Here is a 21953-nt window from a genome sequence, read left to right on the forward strand (position 1 = left end):
TCACCCCTTCAAGAATTTAACAGCCTGAAGCTCTGTAGTCTCCACAATCCAAGTATCATACAAAAGGCTTAAATATCCTTTAAACACACTCTGGGGGGATTCTAGAGTCTGTGAAGAGGCTGGGAAAGAAAGGGGTTAACCTTTCCCTCTCTAGAGGAAAGATTGTTTGCCCTGACTTCAGAGATGTGCAGGGTCGCAAGAGAAACCAGTTGTAAGGGATAAACCAACTTTCTCCTCCCCTCTCCCACCAACATACTACAAGTGGGATGTGCTGAAGGAAGGGCTGATTCTCGTGTTAAAAGGCAGCATCCCCAGAAAGAGGGTTAGCGAGCCCTAGGAAACTGAGGAGTTGGCTGAAGGTGGGCCATGCTTTGGAGTTGGCTGAAGCAAGCAATGTCTTATTGCTTTGCTCTGGCTGAGGTGAATGACACTCATATTTTTAAGAACATGGGCCTGTTCAGAAAATTACAAGCAGAGACTTCCTTTCCTGACCCAGGGGATTGCCACTAGGAATGTTGAAATGCCAATAGTGATCCTGAGGGACCCAGCCTACTGCTAGCTCATGAAGCCGTACACTGGCCACCTCAACAGCACCAAGGAGAGATTCAACTACTGGCTCAACTGGTGAAGGGTTACTGGATTTGTTTACTCAAAGATTGGATCTTAGTGATAAAAATATGCCAGTGGTTCTAGCTGCCTGCTGTGTCCTGCAAAATGTATGTGAAGGAAAAGTGTCCACCAGAGTGGAGGGGCTGTCTGCTGAATTTGAACAGATGCAAGGGCTATTAAAAGAGCTCAGCATGAAGCTATTCAGCTCAGGGAGGCTTTGAAAGACCATTTTAACAGTGAGACAGAGTAGCATGTGGTGGTGTGGTATGCTCTGTCTGGCTATGCTCTTTCTTGGCCTGACAGGAATCATGTAGTGGTTGCTGTACTTGAAGGAACAGAACATTGTCAGTGCAGTTATTTAATGTTTGTGAATGAGCCTATGAATTATGTGATACTGTACAGTAACAGGTAACTGCTTTCAGAACTACTCAGCAGCATATGTTATGAGCTAATAAAGACAAATTATGGTCCCAATAAAATTTTATTTTGTAACAATCAGTGCAATTTTAAAACCTACATTACAAACTTAATAAACTATGAGAACATTCATGTTCATTTTAGCTCCATATACACCAACTGTGGCTTTCACGAGTCTGTATGTGAAGCCGTGATTGTCTTTAATGTCACGTGGAGTGGTGGGATAGTGGTGTCACCCCTGATGCCATGTGCAGTGTTGGGGGAGCAGGGTGGAGGTCCTGATATGGAGCTCTCAACAGATTGTAGAGCAAGGTGAGTCTGGGATTGTTGGACCTGTGGGTCCTCCAGAATCAGTAGCATCTGTTTACTGCCTGAGAAGCCCCATTCTGTCCTGATGCATCTCCCTCTCCACTTCCTTCTGGGACTCCTGGGCTTTTCTCCTCTCCATTCTTAAGGCTGTTGGCAATTCATCCTCTAGGCCCTGTGGTCTCCTGCAATATCATTCTGAATCCTTTTTTTTTTTTCTTCCTCCTCTCCTCCTTTGGCTCAGGTGTTCTACTGGTGTGGAGGGGAAGACCTAAGGCTGCAGTGATAGCACAGAAGATAAAAACAGAGGTATTGTGAGCACATTCACAAAAGAAAGCAAAACTCAAGATGCTGAACTCACTTCCCTGAATTTTTAGTCACTATGTTCTCAATTCTGCTTGGGCCTGCTTGTGCACAACACTAGTCATTGCACCAGCCACGCTGAGTATGGCCCGCAAGGGTTGGGGGTAGGAGAAATGAGGAGGGAACACCTCCATTGCATGCTTCTAGCATATATAGGACAGTTGCACTGAATACTGGCACCACTTTCCCACTTTATTGTTTTCAGAGTGGAGAGAGGTAAACAGTGGTGTCCCCCAAGGGTCTGTACTGGGCCCAGTCCTATTCAACATATTCATAAAGGATTTGGAAAAAGGGATAAACATTTTCAGATGGTACCAAACTACTCAAGATAGTTAAGTCCCAGGTGGACTGCAAAGAGCTACAACAGGATCTCTCAAAATTGGGTGATTGGGAAACAAAATGGCAGATGAAATTCAATGTTGATCAATGCAAAGTAATGCACGTTGGAAAACATAATCCCAACTATACATCTAAAACAATGGAGGTCTAAATTAGCTGTTAACACTCAAGGAAGAGATCTTGGATAGTTCCCTGAAAACATCCACTTAATATACAGAGGCAGTCAAAAAAGCAAACAGAATGTTGTGAATCATTAAGAAAGGGATAGGTAAGACAGAAAATATTGTATTGCCTCTATATAAATCCATGGTATGCCCATATCTTGAATATTGAATGTAGATGTGGTTGCCCCATCTCAAAAAAGATATATTGGAATTGGAAAAAGTTCAGAAAAGGGCAACAAAAATTATTAGGGGTATGGAACAACTGCCATATGAGGAGAGGTTAATAAAACTGGGACTTTTCAGCTTGGAAAAGAGACTAAGGGAGGGGATATGACTGAGGTTTATAAAATCATGACAGGTGTGGAGAAAGTAAATAAGGAAGTGTTATTTACGCCTTCTCATAACACAAGAACTAGGGATCACCAAATGAAATTAAAAGGCAACAGATTTAAAACAAGCAAAAGGAAGTATTTTTTCACACAACACACAGTCAACCTGTGGAACTCCTTGCCAGAGTATGTTGTGAAGGTCAAGACTATAAGAGGGTTCAAAAAAGAACTAGATAAGTTTATGGAGGATAGGTCTATCAATGGCTATTAGGCAGGCTGGACAGGGATAGTGTCCCTAGCCTGTGTTTGCCAGAACCTGGGAATGGGCAACAGGATGGATCACTTGATGATTACCTGTTCTGTTCATTCCCTTTGGGGCACCTGGTATTGGCCACTGTCGGAAGACAGGATACTGAGCTAGATGAACCTTTGGTCTGACCCAGTAAGGCCATTCTTATGGTTTTATGAAAGTAACAAAAGCAGAGAGCACACTGCCTTTGAGCTCGATGCTGCTAGTGTCCCAAAGCCACCCAGGCCCATATGCTGCTAGCCTGCATGTTGCAATGGTGCCTACTGAAGTTATCGCTGAGTGACGGGGGGAAGCGTGTTACTGCGGTGGAAGAAATAAGGCAGCCCTCCCTAGACACTTTTGGCAGAAGATTGCAGAGTACCTCCACAGAACTTTCATTGATCTCAGGAGGATTCCAGGGACCTCCTGTACATAAGCAAACTACTCCACATGGCACCCGCTCCCTAACTTTAGAGAGGAATGAAAAGCAGATAGCTGCTCTACCTCTCTTGGTTGTACCACTGCCTCGTCTAACACAAGTAAATTAATATAAAAGTCAAGATTCTGTCCTGCTGCTTTGCAGGGGGACAATCTTGTGGATGACAATTTATCTACATTCTTACCTGAGGTTCCTTCTCTTGCATTGGGCTCAAGTGGCTGGACTGTGATCAAAAAAAGGTCCTCGTTTACCATGGAGGTAGATCCCATCATTGCCTGTCCCCCATACTCCTCCTCCTTCCTCATCCACCACTTCCTCCTACTTGCTGTTCACGACAGGGGCTTGTGATTCAGGCTTCTTAGAGGTATCCACAGTGCTGTTGGGGATGGTGGGGTCTCTGCTGAGGATGGCTTGAAGCTCTTAGTAAAAGTGCTAGGTCTGCAGCTTGGCCCTGGATCAATTATTGGCCTTCTGATATGCCCTATGCAGCTTCTTGACTTTCATGAGCCATTGTTGCTGGTTCCTGTCATAGCCCTTCTCCTGCATCCCCTGAGCAATCTGCTTGCAGGTATTGACATTTCTACAGCTGATTCAGAGCTGTGCCTGCACAGCCTTTTCTCCCCACAAATCCAGGAGATCCAGTATCTTGTGTCTACCCCAGACAGGAGCATGTTTGGAGTGTGTACCTGGCATGGTCAGCTGGACAGTTGTGCTCACCAAGCCAGGCAATCAGGAAAAGGAATTTCAAACGTTTGTGGGACATTTTTGGGGTGGAGGGGAGGTTGGTTGGGCTTTCAAGTCTCTGTGACACCTGGGCAGAGAAGTTCACAATAGTGACCAGAACAATCAGAGTAAGGCACTGTGGGACAGCCGCTGGAGGACAGTTAGTCATGTCAACCCTAACCCAGTGTCTACATTTGTGCCACAGTGACCAAAGTACATTGTCTATGATACTACACCACTTGGAGAGGTAGTGCTTCTATGTTGGCATTATAGGGCACTTACAATGGTGAGAGACAAATTTAAGTAGACACATGCACAGTTAGGTCAACATAGGGTTGATGCAATGCAATTTAATTTTGTGGTGTAGACAAGGCCTCGATAAACAAGACAGGAAAAGGATGTAACTAACAAGCTTTTTGAACAATCTGGTAGGCAGCAAATGCCACAGTAATGCCATCGTTTTTCTTTTTTAGGGGGTGGAGGGATACATGGCAGGAGGAAGCCTTTCTGGGGAAAAAAATAGATGAGGAACAAAGAAGGACAGTTAGGGGTAGTGGGGTGGGGAAAGGAGAAAATGGGATGGACAGATGAAATGAGGTTGAGATGAAGATTTGGGGGTGGGGGGAAGAATGGAGTGTGAGCAAATTGCCAAGCAGTGATGGGGAAAATACTGAGAGTGAAAACTATTAACAGTTGGACAGAATGTTGTCAGTGTCTAAAGGTGCCTGTGTCAGCTGCTTTTCTCAGCTCCTGGGGGCTGAATTTCTGGATGGCCTCTCCCAGCAGTTCATTTTTGAGTTCACAGCCTAGGCTCTCTTCTGCATGGTTCTGGGTAACCTGGCCGTGTTGAAGTTGCCCTCTCCATGATCTCTGCTCCTATTGGCTGAGGTCCTGCCAGGAACTGTTAATCTGCGTAGCTATTGTTGTGAGACCATTAAATCTGCAAAATCATTTATTTTATCAGGCCAAGATTCTCAAAAGCACCTAGTAATCTTGAGGTCTCAATTTGACAGCATAGACCTGATTTTCAAAAAGTGCTGTACACTTAAGGCATGTCTACACTGTAGTTAAAAACCTGTGGCTGGCCTGTGCCAGCTAACTCAGGCTCAATGGGCTGTTTAATTGCAGTGTAGGCATTCAGGGCTTGGGCTGGATATGGGGCTAGGACCCTGTGAGGTGGGAGGCTTCCAGAGTTCAGGCTGCAGCCAGAGCCCATCTACACTGCAATTAAACAGCTCCTTAGCCCAACCCTGGGTCAGTTGACATGGACCAGACATGGGTGTGTAATTGCAGTGTAGACATACCCTTAGGGTGAAATCCTGTCTCCACTGATCTCAGGAGTCTTCTCATTCGCTCCAGTGGAGAGTGGAATTTCCTCCCTGGCCTGTTTAAAAAAAAAAAAAAAAAAGGCCCTTCAAGATTTCTGAAGTTGAGCTCTTAAAATCATTAAACCCTTCTGAAAATTTAGGCCAAAGTGCTTGTTTTATCTCTTGTCTACTTCTAACTTAGATTTATTTTCTTGAAATGAAGTGGGTGAGGTAACATTGGACCAACTTCTACTAGTGAAAGAGACAAGCTTTTGAACTTACAGAGAATTTTCTTGCAAGTCTGGGAAAAGTATGCAGTGTGACAGTTAAGTACAAGAGGAAACAGATAGTTTAACATAAGTAGTCTGACACATATTATAATAGACCATTGAAAGGGAAATGGCCAGTTAACACCTCATAGGACAAAAAAGGGGGACTAGTGGCTAACAGATTTGTTGTAATAAGCATTAAATTCAGCGTCTTCAGTAACACCAAGACTTTTAGGGTCTAGCAATGTTACGAATTTTTGCTCACAGGCTCTGTCTCTTGAAGGGGTTGTGCAGGTTTCCTTTGACAATGAGGCCTGAAAGGTAAGATATGGAGCGATTGCTTTGTGAAAACTATTCACCCACAGGTGAAATGGATGGTGGGTTTTTGTCTTTCATCACTTTGCTGTGAGTTCATTGCTAATATATGGCTTGGATGGGCGACTGCAGAACTGCGAAAGTTTTATTCCATTTTTTCAGATCAGAGCTCCCTCTTGTGTGTGTCTTGACTATTGCAGTAAACTGGAATTATTCTCATTTGGGTTCATGTTATTTGTGTATCTTTATCTTGTTTTAAATATTATTTCTGGAACCAGAAGCTTAGTGGACATGTTTCTGAATAATCACTAACTACAGTTACATCTGAAAATGCTTATGTAATTTAGGGGGTGCTGATATGTTTATAATAAATTTCTGCTGCAAATTCTTACAGGCTGGAAATGTCTTGATTAGTCTCCTAATCCAGCGGTTCTCAAACTGGGTCAAGACCTCATTTTCATGGAGCCACTAGGGCTGGTGTTAGTCTCAGTGGAACCCAGGGCTGAAGCTAAACCCAAAGCCCTGCCACCAGGAGCTAAAGCCAAAGCCCAAGCAAGGGCTTCCGCCCTGGGCGGCAAGGCTCTGGCTGCAGCTTCAGTCCCCCACCCTGGGCGGCAGGGCTTGAGCTTCAGCCCCACCTGGTGTGGCTCAGGCTACCACCCCACTGCCTGGAGCTCAAGCTCTTGAGCTTCAGCTTCAGCCCCTTCCCTCCCTTGCTTCAGCCCTATGCAAGGGGGTGGGAAGAGGCATATAGTAGTTTTTACTGTCGGAAGGGGGTCATGGTGCAATGAAGTTTGAAAACCACTGTGGACCTAATCTAGTAGGTACAATCAGAAGTAAGAGATGTAGAACATACAACCCATTTCCCTGTTAATGAAGAATTGTTTCCTGTAATTGGTCTGATATAATTTTAGCTTTTGCAAGCAGCGGGTCTTGCACCATTTCTGTTGGTAGAATTCCTCACCCTAACAGAACAGATTGTTGAGAAGCCTCCCAAATGTAGCCTGATGTTCCCTTTTTTTTTTGTTCCACTTTATTTCTCAGTCCACCATACTATGCTTCCTTGGTGTTTGCAACTTTAAGTAGTTGTAGACCCATTTCTCTCTTAGCCATAATTGCTTAGCCAAGCTATACATATATTTCCAGAAAAATGCAGCCTAAGGTACACCATTAGCATGTTGAAACCTAAGCTCAAATGGTCATAAGCAAAGTTATGAGCAACTGAAAACCAGGCCTTATCTGGAAAGTGTCAGTCAACCTTAACTAGAGGTGGTACTCCAGTGTTGCCAGTAATAACTCTTGCGCCCTCCAGCCTCTCACTTCTAAAGTGTTTGCCATAATATGGTTACCAGAACTACCAACAATATCCCAGATGTGACTGTACTGGAGCCATATAGAGGAAATATTGCTTCTTTTCTCTTTGCTATCTATTATTGGCCCTAGGCCTTTGAGCATTACTGCTTCCTAGGTTTCTCCTTCCCATTATGTCTTGGGATCCCCTCCAGACTGTTGGCTTGAATTTTTTTCCAAATCTCTCTTCCATTCTTACCTTTTTTCCTCCTAATTCCTTGTACTCTAGATTTTTCTGTTTTGCTGGGTGTTTGCAGCTCCATAAGTGAGTGTAACTTTATTTGTGCCCAACCCTGGTGGCATTTGCTCCTCCAATAGCTAATATGACAATGTGTTGTCATTGGCCTTTAGAGTAAGTCCCACTATCCTCCTAACAGGGCACAGAGGAGCTCACAATTCTCAGAGCTATGGAGTCAGGCCATATGCAGCCCCACTGTATTAGTTAATTGATCCGTTCATATTTGCTATGTTAGCTTTGCAATCAGAAGGGCTTGTAATTGGGCCCATGTCTACAAAGGGATTTAGGTACCTAAGTCTCAGTTTAAGGTAGGGTGACCAGGTGTCCAGTTTTTGACTGGAACACCCAGTTGAAAAGGGATCCCGCCGGCTCGTGTCAGCAGCGCTGCACAGCAGGACTGGCAGGCTCCCTGCTAGCCTCCACGCCACGCCATGCGGCTCCTGGGAAGCAGCCAGCATGTCCAGCTCCTAGGCTTAGGAGTGGCCAGGGGGGTCTATGTGCTGCCCCACCCCCTGACCGCAGGCACAGCTCCCGTTGGCTGGGCAGTACCAGATTTACCATGGCGCTGGGCCCATGGTCCAAAGGGGCCTGGGCCCGGCCGGCTCTCCCTATCCCCCCCGTGGGGGAAAAAGCTTAGTGCTGCCAGGTCCTGCTGCAGCAGGGCAGGCTCTGCCGGCAGCCAAGCTCCTCCCCTACCTCTTTCCCCAGCGTGCTATGTTCCCTCCTCCCCCACTTCCCCACCGCCAATCATCTGCTTGCCAGCAGGAGGGAGGAGGAGAAGCGGAGCCTTAGCACGCTCATGGCTCCGGGGAGGAGGAGGAGAAGAGGCAGAGGCAAGGCCTTGGGGAAGAAGCTGGAATTGGGGTATACCCCCTGCGTGAGCACCCACAGTCCTCTGCCCACCCTGACCTCTGCACCCCTACACACACACCCAGCCCCTCTGCCCTGACTCCTGTCCCCCCTTCACACGTCCCCAGACCCCTGCCCTGACTCCTGCACTCCCCCACACAGACCCAGCCCCCTGCCTTGACCCAACCCCCCTTCACACACCAAGCCCCTGCCCTGACTCCTGCACCCCCTCACACACCCAGCCCCCTGCCTCCCCACACCCAGCCCCACTCTGACCCCTGACCTCACACCTCCCCAGCCCTCTGCACTCCCCATACCCTGAACCCCGTCCTGACTCCTGAACCCCCCACACCCCATCCTGAGCACCAAATGTGAGCTCCTGCACCCCCCACATTCCCACCTGCACCCTCACACCAAACAGGAGCTGCCCCAGGTAAGCGATCCACACCCCAACCCTGAGCCTGCTCCCTCACCCTAGCTCCTGTCCAGACCCTACACCCCAGCTTTTTTTACAATATTTGGAAAGATCATTAAGTGGTCCATCGAGACCCTCCGCAATTTTCAAGTGGTCTGTAGCCTTCTGCCTACCCCTGCATCCCTATCCACTCCCCATACCCCTCCTCTCTCCTTCACTGCCCCCTCTCGCTCCCACCCTGCTCTCGTCCTTGGCCTCTTTCCCTCCTCATCCTCTCTCCTCCACCCCGCCCCCTCATCTTTTCCCTTCCAGCCCACCATTCTCCCTTCCCAGGTGGGTGATTTAGGCAGCCCCTGGAAGAGTGGAGTCCTCCCAGGCACCATCATAATCAAAGAAAATAAAAAAGCAATAAAACCACACAATAAAACTCAGCCAGCGGCCTGGGGCCCAGGCAGAGCACAGCCCCCTCATTGCCAGGTGGCCAGCCTCCAGCCCTTCACCCAGGGGCTCAACCTTCATGCCGGGCACAGCAGCACTGCAGCCCCCTGGGTGAGGGGTCTGCTGGTACAGGCAGTCTCCTGCAACTAGGGTGACCAAGCGACAGAGGGAGGGGGGATGGAGTGAGCAGGAGCAGGGCCTTGGGAAGGGATGGGGTAGTGCCTCAGGGCAAGGGGTGGGACAAGAATGTTAGTTTTTTTGGAATTAGAAAGTTGGCAACCCCAGTTTAAGGTTTCACTGCAATCCACAAAACCCCCATTTGGCTACTGCCTAAACTAACTCGGTACCTAAATTTCAACTTTACAAGTTCTCTACTTGCCAAAGTTTCTGCCCCTAAGCATAGGCAGAGTGAGGGAGTGTCTGTCTCCTGCCTAAAGCCCAGCACAATTCATGAACTGGAGGAAGATGGGCATTCATGTACCCACATGGCCCATCAGTGACTGCCAGTAGCAAAAATGAACTGCTGGAGATGGGATGCTAGATGGGGAGATCTCTGAGTTACTACAGAGAATTATTTCCCTGGTATCTACCTGGTGGGTCTTGCTCACATGCTCAAGGTGTTACTGATCGTCATATTTGGAACTGGAAAGGAATTTTCCCCCAGGTCAGACTGGCAGAGACCCTGGGGTTTTTTTGCCTTCCTTTGCAGCATGAGGCACAGGTCTCTTGAAGGTTTAAACTAAATGAGGAATTCTCTGTAACTTGAAGTCTTTAAACCTAGGGTTGTCAATTTTGATTGGATGTATTCTTGGAGATTTCATGACATAATATTTAAAATAAATCTTTAATTCTTAGAGACTCCAGGCCAATCCTGGAGGGTTGGAAACCCTATTTAAACCATGCTTTGAGGACTTCAGTAACTCAGCCAGAGCTTAGGGGTCTATTTCAGGAATGGGTGGGTGAGGTTCTGTAGTCTGCAATGTACAGGAGGTCAGACTGGATGATCACAATGGTCCTGTCTGACCTTAAAGTCTATGAGCCTTTCCTGCCTGCAGGGCCCAATCTGGTAGGTGTGCTCAGAGACCATCTATAGGATAGGAGATGACAGTCATCTTATAACTCTCAGCCCAGTGATTAGAACACTTGTCTGGGGTTCGGGAGAGCCCAGTTCAACTCCCCACATTTGTCTGATAGGTGGGGGGAGTTTTGGAAGAGAGGTTTCCAATGTCTGAGTGCTTTAACCACTGAGCTATGGGATATTCTGAAAAGGGAGGGGAAGGGTGGCAGTGCTTTAGCTTTGCCAGTGTGGTTTAGCCCTAAATCTGTTCCTAAACTGATTTAGCAAAATCAGTACAACTCTTGTATGGAAGATATAATTCACCTCAAGAAGGCTTTACATCAAAAAGTAGGAAAAGCCATTGAACTGCTATCCCTATTAAGAACACAAAAGAAACATCCAAAAGGGAGACAAGGTGGGCCTACATCTTACCCCTTCATGTACACCCCACCAACACCATGTTTTTTCCACAATGGATTCTTTGTAAAAGGCTCCTGCCTTCCAACCTAACTGCCTTTCTTAGAAGCATTTTCACTGGTCCTTCATTCTTGGCATCTTTTTCAAACCTTTTGTAACTTTGTCACTGACACCTTCCTTTTCAATTAATTCTAAATGCTTGGGGTATGGCTACACTTACAGTTGTACAGCGCTGGGAGTTACAGCTGTCTTTGTACAGCTGCGTAGGGAAAGCGCTGCAGTATGGCCACACTGACAGCTACCAGCGCTGCAGTGTGGCCACATTTGCAGCATTTGCAGTGCTGTTGGGAGTGGTGCATTATGGGCAGCTATCCCAGCGTTCAAGTGGCTGCAACGTGCTTTTCAAAAGAGGGGGGTGGGGTGGAGTGTGACAGGGAGCGTGGGGGAGACAGAGAGAGTGGATTTTTGGAGGCGACACTGTGTCAGCTCCCTGCCTTGCAAGTTCTAAGGACTGGAAGATACACAGCACCAACCTGCAATCAATGTAAAAGTTTCGAGCCCTTCCCCCCCCCTTATTCACTAAATGCAAATTATGCACTCCTAAATAGCCTTCAGACCACATAAGCAGCTGCTCAACACGGACTCCTCCTTCCCCCCTCTGCCGTGTGACTTCTCTCTTCAAGCAAACAGCTGTGAACCTTCCAAAGCAATTCCCCTCCCTGCCTCCGCTCGATCGAGCAAACAGGAGCTGCGTTTGTTTTTTTAGATAAGCAGCTCGGGGGAGCTCGGAGTTCAGCCATTCTTCCGGTTTGTTGTGAGCAGGCATTCTGGGATACCTCCTCATATCCTGGAGGCCAATAACAGCGCTTTTGGTGGCCACACTTGATAAGCAGCGCTGCATCACCAGCGCTGCAATCGTTACACCCCAAGCAGACCAGGTGTACAGCCAGCACTGCAGCCAGGGAGTTGCAGCACTGGATGTGCCTTGCAGGTGTGGACAGTTACTAAGGCCATGTCTACATCTAAAACTTTACAGCGCTGGTTGTTATAGCTGTATTAGTACAGCTGTATAGGGCCAGCGCTGCAGAGTGTCCACACTTACCGCTAGCAGCGCTGCAAGCGCTGCTAGATGTGGCCACACTGCAGCGCTGTTGGGAGTGATGCATTGTGGGCAGCTATCCCACAGGGCACCTCGTCCCAAAGCGGCGCTGGGGCTTGTGGGAAGGGGAAGGAAGTATGATTGTCCTTCTGCTTCCTGTTCCTGTTCCAACGGCCAGCGTTGCTTTGGTACACATGCGGAGCCCTGTGGCAGCATTGTGACTCTAAAGCGTTTTTTCTGCATTTTCTTTCAAGAATGGATCCTCAGGTACTGAATGCCTTAATAATGACTATTGCCAGCACATCTCTCCGTACTGTTGATCTAATCCTTAGGCTGCTAAATATGCGTGTGACTGACATTGAGGAGAGGGACGATGGTACTGAATCGCATCAATATGCAGACAGTACAATGCTAGTGGCAATAACAGACGTGCTCTGCTCCGTGAACCGGCGCGTTTGGGCTCGGGAAACCAGCACTGAATGGTGGGATCACATCGTCCTGCAGTCATGGGATGACGAGCAGTGGCTGCAGAACTTTCGTATGAGGAAAGCCACTTTCATGGGACTTTGTGATGATCTCGCCCCCAACCTGCGGCGCATGAACACGAGATTTAGAGATGCCCTTTCTGTGGAGAAGCGGGTGGCTATTGCAATCTGGAAGCTGGCAACTCCAGACTGTTTCCGATCGGTGGCGAACCAGTTCGGAGTGGGAAAGTCCACCGTTGGAATGGTGCTGATGCAAGTTTGCAGGGCCATTAATCGAACACTGACAAGAAGAACCGTGACTCTTGGGAACATGCAGGACATTTTAGATGGCTTTGCAGAAATGGGCTTCCCTAACTGTGGAGGGGCAGTAGATGGGACGCATATTCCTATTATCTCTCCACCCCACCTGGCATCGGAGTATATTAATCGCAAGGGGTACTTCTCTGTGGTTCTGCAAGCGCTTGTGGATCACCGTGGGCATTTCACTGACATTTACTCTGGATGGCCTGGAAAGGTGCACGATGCACGCATATTTAGGAACAGTGCCCTGTTCAGGAGGCTTAGGGCCGGGACCTTTTTCCCAGATCACAAGATAACAGAAGGGGAAGTGGAAATGCCCATCGTGATTCTGGGAGACCCCGCTTACCCATTAATGCCATGGCTCATGAAACCATATACGGGGAAGCTTGACAGGAGCAAGGAACTGTTCAACTACAGGTTGAGCCGCTGTAGAATGACTGTGGAGCGTGCTTTTGGCCGTTTGAAAGCCCGCTGGCGCAGTCTTTTCGGGAAGCTAGATTTGATGGAAAGCAGCATTACCGCTGTTATATCCGCGTGCTGCACCCTCCATAATATTTGTGAAGGGAAGGGTGAAAGGTTCAGTGAGGAATGGACCTCCGAGGTTAGACGTTTGGAGAATGAGTTTGCTCAGCCAGAGAGCAGGGCTAATAGGGAGGCCCAGGAAAGGGCTTCAAGGATTAGGGATGCTATAAGGGAGCAATTTGATGCTGAGAGCCAGCAGTAATGTTTGGTGCATGTGTAGTGCTTTGCTTTACCTTGCTGTGTATAAGTAACCATTTCTATCACCAATAAAACATAGGGAAAGAAATACAAACCAAATCCTTTTATTTGTCATACAGTAAAAAACAGGAAAGGGGGTATGGTTGGTTCACAGTACATTCACAGGTTTTTCTATTTCCTCTTTTACTCAATTGTAACCGCCTGATGCAACTCACCATTACTTTGCTGCAGAATGATTGGGGTGGAGTGCACTGGGTAAGAATTAAACATATCTTGGTTACTAGGTGATCTTATAGGTGTTGGGGGCAGCTGAGGATAAAAAGGAACTGGGTGCTGCATAAAGGTATTTTGAGGATACACAGGGGGACAAGGAACAGTGCTTTGGGAAGGCTGTGGGATATCACGGTTTATATTTGTCTGCATGGCTACAAGAGACTCAAAAGACTTGGTTTGGCGAAACAGGAGTCTCATCATCTGCCTGGCTATTCTTTTGGCAGACAATTCCTGTCTCCTGCTTTCAGTCAGCCTCCATTCCTGTAAACTTTTTCTCCACGCCTCAGTCTTCCTACTTTCCCTGTCGTAGTGGTTCAGAACGGTCTTTATCAGCTCCTCTTTTGATTTTCTAGGATTGCGCCTCAAATTCTGCAATCTACGTGAGGCTGGTGACACAGCTGCATTTCTCGAGTTGTCTAGAAAAAATAGAGATAGAGACATGTAAAACACAGGGGCATCATTGTTTATTATCAACTTTTGAAGGACACTGGAAACTGTAGGTAGCATCCCTCTCACATACCTCACATAACACTGTAGAGCTCAAGAAAGCTAAGACATGTCTAGCTGTGCGGTGAGTACTTTTGCTTAAAATTCTCCCCTGTTAGTGGGATGCCTTGGTTCCTGCTTGGAAGGGGGGCCGGGTGAAAAGCACCCCGTAGGACACGGTTCCCGCTTGGAAGGGGGGTGGGGGACGGACAGAGCACACCGCAGAGCAGGTTTCACGTTTGGAAGGGGGGGTGGGGGACGAGCACACCGCAGAGCAGGTTTCACGTTTGGAAGGGGGGTTGGGGGACGAGCACACCGCAGAGCAGGTTTCACGTTTGGAAGGGGGGGTGGGGGACGAACACACCGCAGAGCAGGTTTCACGTTTGGAAGGGGGGGTGGGGGACGAGCACACCGCAGAGCAGGTTTCACGTTTGGAAGGGGGGTTGGGGGACGAACACACCGCAAAGCCGGTTTCACGTTTGGAAGGGGGGGTGGGGGACGAGCACACCGCAGAGCAGGTTTCACGTTTGGAAGGGGGGTTGGGGGACGAACACACCGCAAAGCCGGTTTCACGTTTGGAAGGGGGGTTGGGGGACGAACACACCGCAGAGCAGGTTTCACGTTTGGAAGGGGGGGTGGGGGACGAGCACACCGCAGAGCAGGTTTCACGTTTGGAAGGGGGGTTGGGGGACGAACACACCGCAGAGCAGGTTTCACGTTTGGAAGGGGGGGTGGGGGACGAGCACACCGCAGAGCAGGTTTCACGTTTGGAAGGGGGGGTGGGGGACGAGCACACCGCAGAGCAGGTTTCACGTTTGGAAGGGGGGTTGGGGGACGAACACACCGCAAAGCCGGTTTCACGGTTGGAAGGGGGGTTGGGGGACGAACACACCGCAGAGCAGGTTTCACGTTTGGAAGGGGGGGTGGGGGACGAGCACACCGCAGAGCAGGTTTCACGTTTGGAAGGGGGGTTGGGGGACGAACACACCGCAAAGCCCGTTTCACGTTTGGAAGGGGGGTTGGGGGACGAACACACCGCAGAGCAGGTTTCACGTTTGGAAGGGGGGTTGGGGGACGAGCACACCGCAGAGCAGGTTTCACGTTTGGAAGGGGGGTTGGGGGACGAACACACCGCAAAGCCGGTTTCACGTTTGGAAGGGGGGTTGGGGGACGAACACACCGCAGAGCAGGTTTCACGTTTGGAAGGGGGGGTGGGGGACGAGCACACCGCAGAGCAGGTTTCACGTTTGGAAGGGGGGGTGGGGGACGAGCACACCGCAGAGCAGGTTTCACGTTTGGAAGGGGGGGTGGGGGACGAGCACACCGCAGAGCAGGTTTCACGTTTGGAAGGGGGGGTGGGGACGAACACACCGCAGAGCAGGTTTCACGTTTGGAAGGGGGGTTGGGGGACGAACACACCGCAGAGCAGGTGAGGAAGAAGCACCCCGCCTGGATGCCTACGTGCTGGGAAGGGTGTGGGGGGGGTGGATTGGGGCAGAGGAAACAGACCGCCTTGCGCTGGGGAGCCGTGCTTCTAGCTACCTGCCCTCAATTATCCCTAAACTATCCACAGGCTTTCATAATGCCAGACATATCACTGCTGCGTGTTACCAAGGAAGAGCGGGAGGGTCTTCTACAGGAATGTGGATACCGCCCTGGCCCCTATGCAGCTCGCCTGTGTGCGGCCATGGTTCCCCCACCCCTCGCTGCACAGTGGATCGGACGAGTTAGCCTGAACGGGACAGGGACCACGGTGGCTCTACCTATAAACTTGTTAAAGCACATTGCCCAAGATCTAGCTGCAACTTTTCAAGAGATTACTCAGGCAGATTACACAGATGTCATAGATCAAATCAATGGGCTATTCCACGTTTAGGCATGCTGGCAGTCAGCCATAACGAGAATCCTGCTATCACAAAGCATTGCAGTCTACTTACCACGAGCACGACCCTCAGCTTCCTCATCAACGTCCGCTTCCAGCTGCTGGGACTGGCTAGTCTCCTCAGGGCTAGAGAAGAGCTCCTGACTGCCTGTGTCCTGAGACTCCGGGGTGTCCCCCTCAACGCCAGTAGTATCACTGTATTCATCCTCTACACCGTCCCCCACTTCTCCCTGCTCTGAACTCTCCATCGTGCTTCTAGGATTCACGGTGGGGTCACACCCAAGAATGGCATCCAGCTCCTTGTAAAACCTGCAGGTTGTGGGGGCTGCTCCTGAGCGTCGGTTTCCCTCACGGGCTTTGCAGTATGCACTCCTCAACTCCTTAATTTTTACTCTGCATTGCAAGGCGTCCCGTTCGTAGCCCCTTCTCATCATGGACTGCGATATCTGACCATAGGTATCGTAGTTTCTCCTTCTGGAGCGCAGCTGTGCTTGAACAGCCTCATCTCCCCACACACTAATTAGATCCTGCAGCTCTGCATTGGTCCATGCTGGGGCTCGTTTGCTGCGTGGAGGCATGGTCGCTGAATGATTGATTGATTAATTGCACTCCACGCCTGACTGAGCAAACAGGAAGGTGATTTTTTAAATTTCCCGGGGTATTTAAAGGAGGGGTCAGGTGAGCACAGGGCAGAGGAGTTTTCTTGATTACCAGAGAGGTATCCTCAGGTATGCTGGGATACCTGCTTATTCCACGGAGGTCAAGAAAAGCGCTGGTGAGTGTCTACATTGCATTACCAGCGCTGGATCACCAGCGCTGGATCCTCTACACCCGAGACAAAACGGGAGTACGGCCAGCGCTGCAAACAGGGAGTTGCAGCGCTGGTGATCACCTGCAGATGTGTACACCCTCAAAGTTGCAGCGCTGTAACTCCCTCACCAGCGCTGCAACTTTCAGATGTAGACAAGCCCTAAGTTGCAGCTCTGTAAACCCACCACCAGCGCTGCAACTCTCCAGTGTAGCCAAGCCCTTGGATCTTGATGTTTTATTTTTGCTGATCTCTGTTACCTGTCAGCTCTGTGTTCTTGGTGAACCAGGGTGAACGCAGTATCCAGCCTGTCTGACTCAGGAAGGATATCATCCACTCTCTGCTTGAATCAAAACCGATCAGAAGACTGACTTGCAAAAAGAAATGAAAAGGCACTGAAAGACACACCTAAACCCCTGCAGACAAGGGTGACAGGATTAAGGCAACTCCTCTAGCCTCATTTGCATGGAAGATGGGACAGGGAAGCATCTCCATTAGCATAGAGTGGAGAACAAGAGATTCCAAGGTAAGAACCGCACTGAACTCTGGGACCAGAAAAGCAGAGCAGCACTGCATAATGGGGATCTCTGCTCCAGATGTTAATGAACCCACACCTGCACACACCCAACTCAGTAGTTATCAGACCAATTCTAGTCTTACATCCTTTATTGGTATCCAAAATACTGAAGCTGCCTAACTGCATTCTGAGCTCCCTTGAAGGAACACTGCCCATAGCCAGGACTGATGAGTTCCTATTGTCTAGCCTGAACAAAACAACTTTGGTATAATCCCTTAAGCCATCAGTTTATCCATAAACAAATCTAGTGTTCCCCCTGGAACCATTGTTGTTTCCCTACAAAACACCCTACCCAGGCTCAAGTAAGTGTTCTGATGCCTGGATCCAAAATCTCCATCTGTTCCATTGGGACTTATCTTCTCTTGACTGATCATGCTGGGGGCTCTGCCTATCTCCAGCACTCAGCTACCACCACCACCTGGGAACCCTGACTGGTTCAAGCTTCACAGAGTGGTGAGAACCCAACTCTCTCTCTCTCTCCCCAATATAGCTTTCTAACCCTGACTTCTGTGATCAGATATAGTTTACAAATCTAATTTAAGGTTTAGAAATCTAATTTAAGCTATATTTAATGTTGTAACTGTTTTGTTTGTTTGGCTCACCTTGTACGGCTATTACCTGGCAATAAATAACTTCTATGGTTAAGCTGGTTGCTTCCCTCTCTCTCGTTTTTTGGCTTCCCCAGTTGCTCTGCAGCAATGTTCCTCTTATCCAAGCTAAAGATCCCTGTAGCAGCCAAAAATCCTGTGGGGTTTGCTCATCAAGTGGGTTACCACCAGAACAATTGTAACGTGAAAGTGGGGATAGGGACATGCTGAACCTGTGGCATAGGAGGGTGGCATCTTGGAAGTGCTGCTTGACCCAGCCTGCTAAGTCCAGGGACATAAGGGGTCAGTGTGAGAGTGCTGATTGATCCAGTCCGCTCAGACACACTCTGTTAATGTGTGTTCATTTGATGCTGGGGCTGGAGGAACCCAGCCCTGGGGAACCTAGGTCCTGCCTGATAGCTCCACTGGGAAGGAACTTGCAGAAGGGAGAAGTAGAGCTCTCTAAGAAAACACAAGTGACACAAGCAGTACATTGATAGAATTATAGAACCCTTCCTACCCCCCAAAGAGTAACCCTAATAAATTAGCATACCCCAAAGCAATGAGCAAATCTGGTAACAATGTCTTCCACAGACCACAGTTTGGGTGGTATTTCTATACAAAACACAGACAGAACCCTTCCCCCAACTGTTGGAGGATGGGTAAACATGATAGCTTTGTTCAAATGCTGCACAGATCACGAGGCAGGACTACATTGTCACTGATTCAGATACATGTGATATGCCCATATGTGGAAAGTATAAGTCTAGACAAATTTAGGAATACACCACACCAAACAGATCAGTAATGCATATAGCTTGGACTGTATGTGTGATAGCTGGATGTACTAGATGCCCCTACATGGTACAAGTGATACAGTACATGAAAAGGAAGTTTCTTCTAAACTCTATTTGGTCCCATAATAGAATGGGATCTCCTGTTAACTTACTTATGTAAATATCTTAAGAAAAGTGGCAACTGACATGGTTTGTTTCCCACTCTGTTGCATCATTTGAATTACTGAAGGGAAATCAATTATGTAAATTTACTCTGACAGTCTGCAAAAATGGCAAAATTCCCCACAATTTTCTGTTTTTCAACAGCCCTATTTTTTTTTAAGATACATGCCTGAGTTAGTGCAAGAGAGAAGGTGGGAGATTTAAAACAGACACAAGGAGAGGTAAAAAGAAAACAAATGAGTTCATCTCTATACTTTTCTCCCTCAATTTAAGAGCACAAGAGAGTTATACCACACTTGTTTAAAAGATGAGATTATCTGGTGTTTTATATCCATGCCTCCTGTGTTGGTGGATAAAATCAAGTGTCTCAGAGCATGTGGGGTTGTTTAAAATTGAAAGATCTCAGCTGCTGGAAAACACTTGACTGACATCTTCAAAGGGGAAAAAACAGAACTAGAGGTCTGTTTTAGAAACTTTCTTGCTGTTGATACACCCACCTTGTCAAGCGTTGGGAATGGGCCACATCCACCATGATTGAATTGGCCTTGTTAGCACTGCCCCCCCTCCCCCCAGGTGGTAAGGCAACTCCCATCTTTTCATGTGCTGTATATTTATACCTACCTACTATATTTTCCACTCTATGCATCGGATGAAGTGGGTTACAACCCACAAAAGCTTATGCCCAAATAAATGTTAGTCTCTAAGGTGCCACAAGGACTCCCTGTTGTTTTTGCTGATACAGACTAACAGGCTACCCATCTGAAACCTGTTTTTAGAAATGCTTTCCTGCTGCTTGTTGTTTGTAGAGGTCTAGTTACCCAGTGAGACTTTCCAAAGCGAGAGCTTCCACCATTAGCAAGAGAGCTGCGCTGGAGCAGAGAGCTGCGTGCGTGTGTTTGGGGGGGTGTTTAAATCCACCTCGGCCTGCTCGGAAGCGGGCCGGAGGGAGCGCTGCTGACCCTGCTCCCTGGCTCCGCCGGGTTCGGCCAAGCCCGGCTCTAGCTCGCCAAAGCTCGGCCTGGGCGCAGTCACCCCCTCACCCGCCTTCGCCTCGCGCCCGGCGGCCCTGTTGGTGCGGCGGGGGCAGCTCCGCGGGGATTCGCCGCAGGCCGCCCCACGCACCTAGCGCTGCCGCTGTCATTAGGGGCTGCCCGGAAGCCGGGCGCGCTCAGCCCTGCAGGGCCCTCCGGCCTCGGCCGGCTTGCGCGGGGACAGTGGGCCCGGACTGGCTAGGGAGGCGGGCTGGTTCCCGGAGGTGGCTGCAGCCCATTTCAGGCTGACTCAATGCGAAACTTCTGTCTCTACCACTTCCCCAATAGCGGCCTCTACCGGGTGCCGTAGCCCGCCACTGCTGCGACTAGGGCGATGACGCTGTAGGTAGCTCCAGCGATCGCCTGAAGATAACTGCGCTTCCTTCGGACTAGCGGCCCGCGCCTCGAACGCCGCGTTTCTGGGAGTTTTAGGGGGGGGCTCCGTACACGTTCCCTGCCGCGGCGCCGGGCCCAGCGGAGAGGCGAGACTCAGGCACCTCTCTAGTCGCCCATGGCTGGCCGTTGAGCGGTGGGGACCTGAGATTCGAACGGACGCAGCGGGCCAATCAGAGGCGGCGGCGCGGCTGAGCGCTGTGTTTGAGACGCGTAGGGAGGCGGGGACGGGGCTGTGGAGGGTCGGGGACGGTATGTCTGGGGGGTGGCGTGAGCAGGTCGGGATGGTGGCGAGGGGGTGAGAGGCCGGGCGAGGCGCGGCCGGAGCAGAGGGAACGCGGGGCGCAGAGGAGCCGGGATGGCGGGGCGCGGCCGCGCCGTGGTGCGCCTGGCGGTGCTGCAGCAGCTGCGGGCCGCGTATGGGATCAAGGTGAAGAGTGGGAGCTGCCGAGGGGCGGCGGCGACGCAGCCTGGGGCAGCGGCTGTAGAGGTAAGGGGTGCTCCGCTCGGCGATGTGACCTGCGGAGGGCAGCCGCCTGCTAGCCTGGGGACTGAGATGTGGGTTACCAGACTTGTACCTCAGTTAGGGTTACCACCTGGCTGGTATTTCGCCCACTTGACTGATTTTTTAATGGATTTGCTAGTTGCCAGAAAAATAAGTTAATTGGTCAAGTTTTCTTTTACGTGGGTCTTAAAATTTGCATTATTATCACACTACACTGGGATATTTAACGTTGAAAGTTTTTGGGTCTAGCTAAAGAAGCTGCAGTGTTCCCATTTCTGCAGTTTAAGCAATAACAGATCAAAACTGTTGAATATACAACAGCTGTCTGCCCACCAACAAGAAAACACATTGCCCAAGTGTTTGAGAGTGGGTTTGGGTCATGCAAGAATGAAGAGATTTTAGAGATGTGGGACGTATATTAAATATGGAAGATCAGGGCAATGGTGCCAGTGAGCCTATTACATCTCCTGGGGAAGGGGAGCTCACATTAGAAACTGCACATTCAGTGACAGCTGGCTAAATGAAAGGACTACAAAGACTAGCTGGCAAAATGTGCTGATAAAAAGCAACTCCCTTATTGTGATGTTATCAAGCTTATCTGTATAAGTTATCTCACTAGATACTATAAGTGGCTGTTGAAGGTGGGCTTGCCTTGGGGTTGAGGTTGTGGTAGGCTTGCTTTGTGGGGGGAGGGAGGTGCTGGGTTTCTTGGATTTCAGAAGTGTTGCAGGGGGGCAACAGTTGGGGTTCGTTTGCCCGGTGTGCGTATCCCCAACGACCACACCGGAGTGGAGAAGCAAGTATCTTTATTTGAGTCAAATAAGGTGCAAGGAGAGATACAATCTCAGATCATGCACACGTCACTATCCTCTTCCCCCCCTTATATACCCCACTTGTTTACAAAGATGTTCACAGGTGCCACAATTCATCATTTACAATTCATTAAGTACTGGATCCTTTAATTAAACTATATCCTTTACCCACACTACAGAGCCCCCCTTTGCTCGATTACATCTTGTACCATAAACAAAAGAACAAAAGAAAATGATAAATGATTACATGTACTCATGCTAGCTTTAAAGGAACATATTGATTAATCTAAGGGGCAATTCAAGGGCGATGGTAGGCCTGAGAATGTAAACTTTTAACCCCATGCCATATTGCCAGTTACCTGGAGCCCTGCACCCCCCAACAATCCCCCCTTTGAGAATACTT

General features: G+C 49.1%; 1 protein-coding gene across 3 annotated transcripts in view; it reads left to right on the forward strand.

Moving 5' to 3' along the window:
• Positions 1–1406: 1406 nt before the first annotated feature.
• LOC115650046 (neuroendocrine protein 7B2) overlaps positions 1407–21953 on the forward strand; it is a 99771-nt gene continuing 79224 nt past the window's right edge. For 2 of the 3 annotated variants that reach the window (XM_030559398.1, XM_030559399.1), the window contains exon 1: positions 20612–20723. The gene's annotated coding sequence lies outside the window, so the exon portion shown is untranslated. Of the gene's footprint in view, positions 1642–20611; positions 20724–21953 lie in introns of those variants that run through there. The other variant, XM_030559401.1, reaches the window with a different exon arrangement.

Source organism: Gopherus evgoodei, chromosome 4 (genome assembly GCF_007399415.2).
Source record: "Gopherus evgoodei ecotype Sinaloan lineage chromosome 4, rGopEvg1_v1.p, whole genome shotgun sequence".
Classification (NCBI taxonomy): Eukaryota; Metazoa; Chordata; order Testudines; family Testudinidae; genus Gopherus; species Gopherus evgoodei.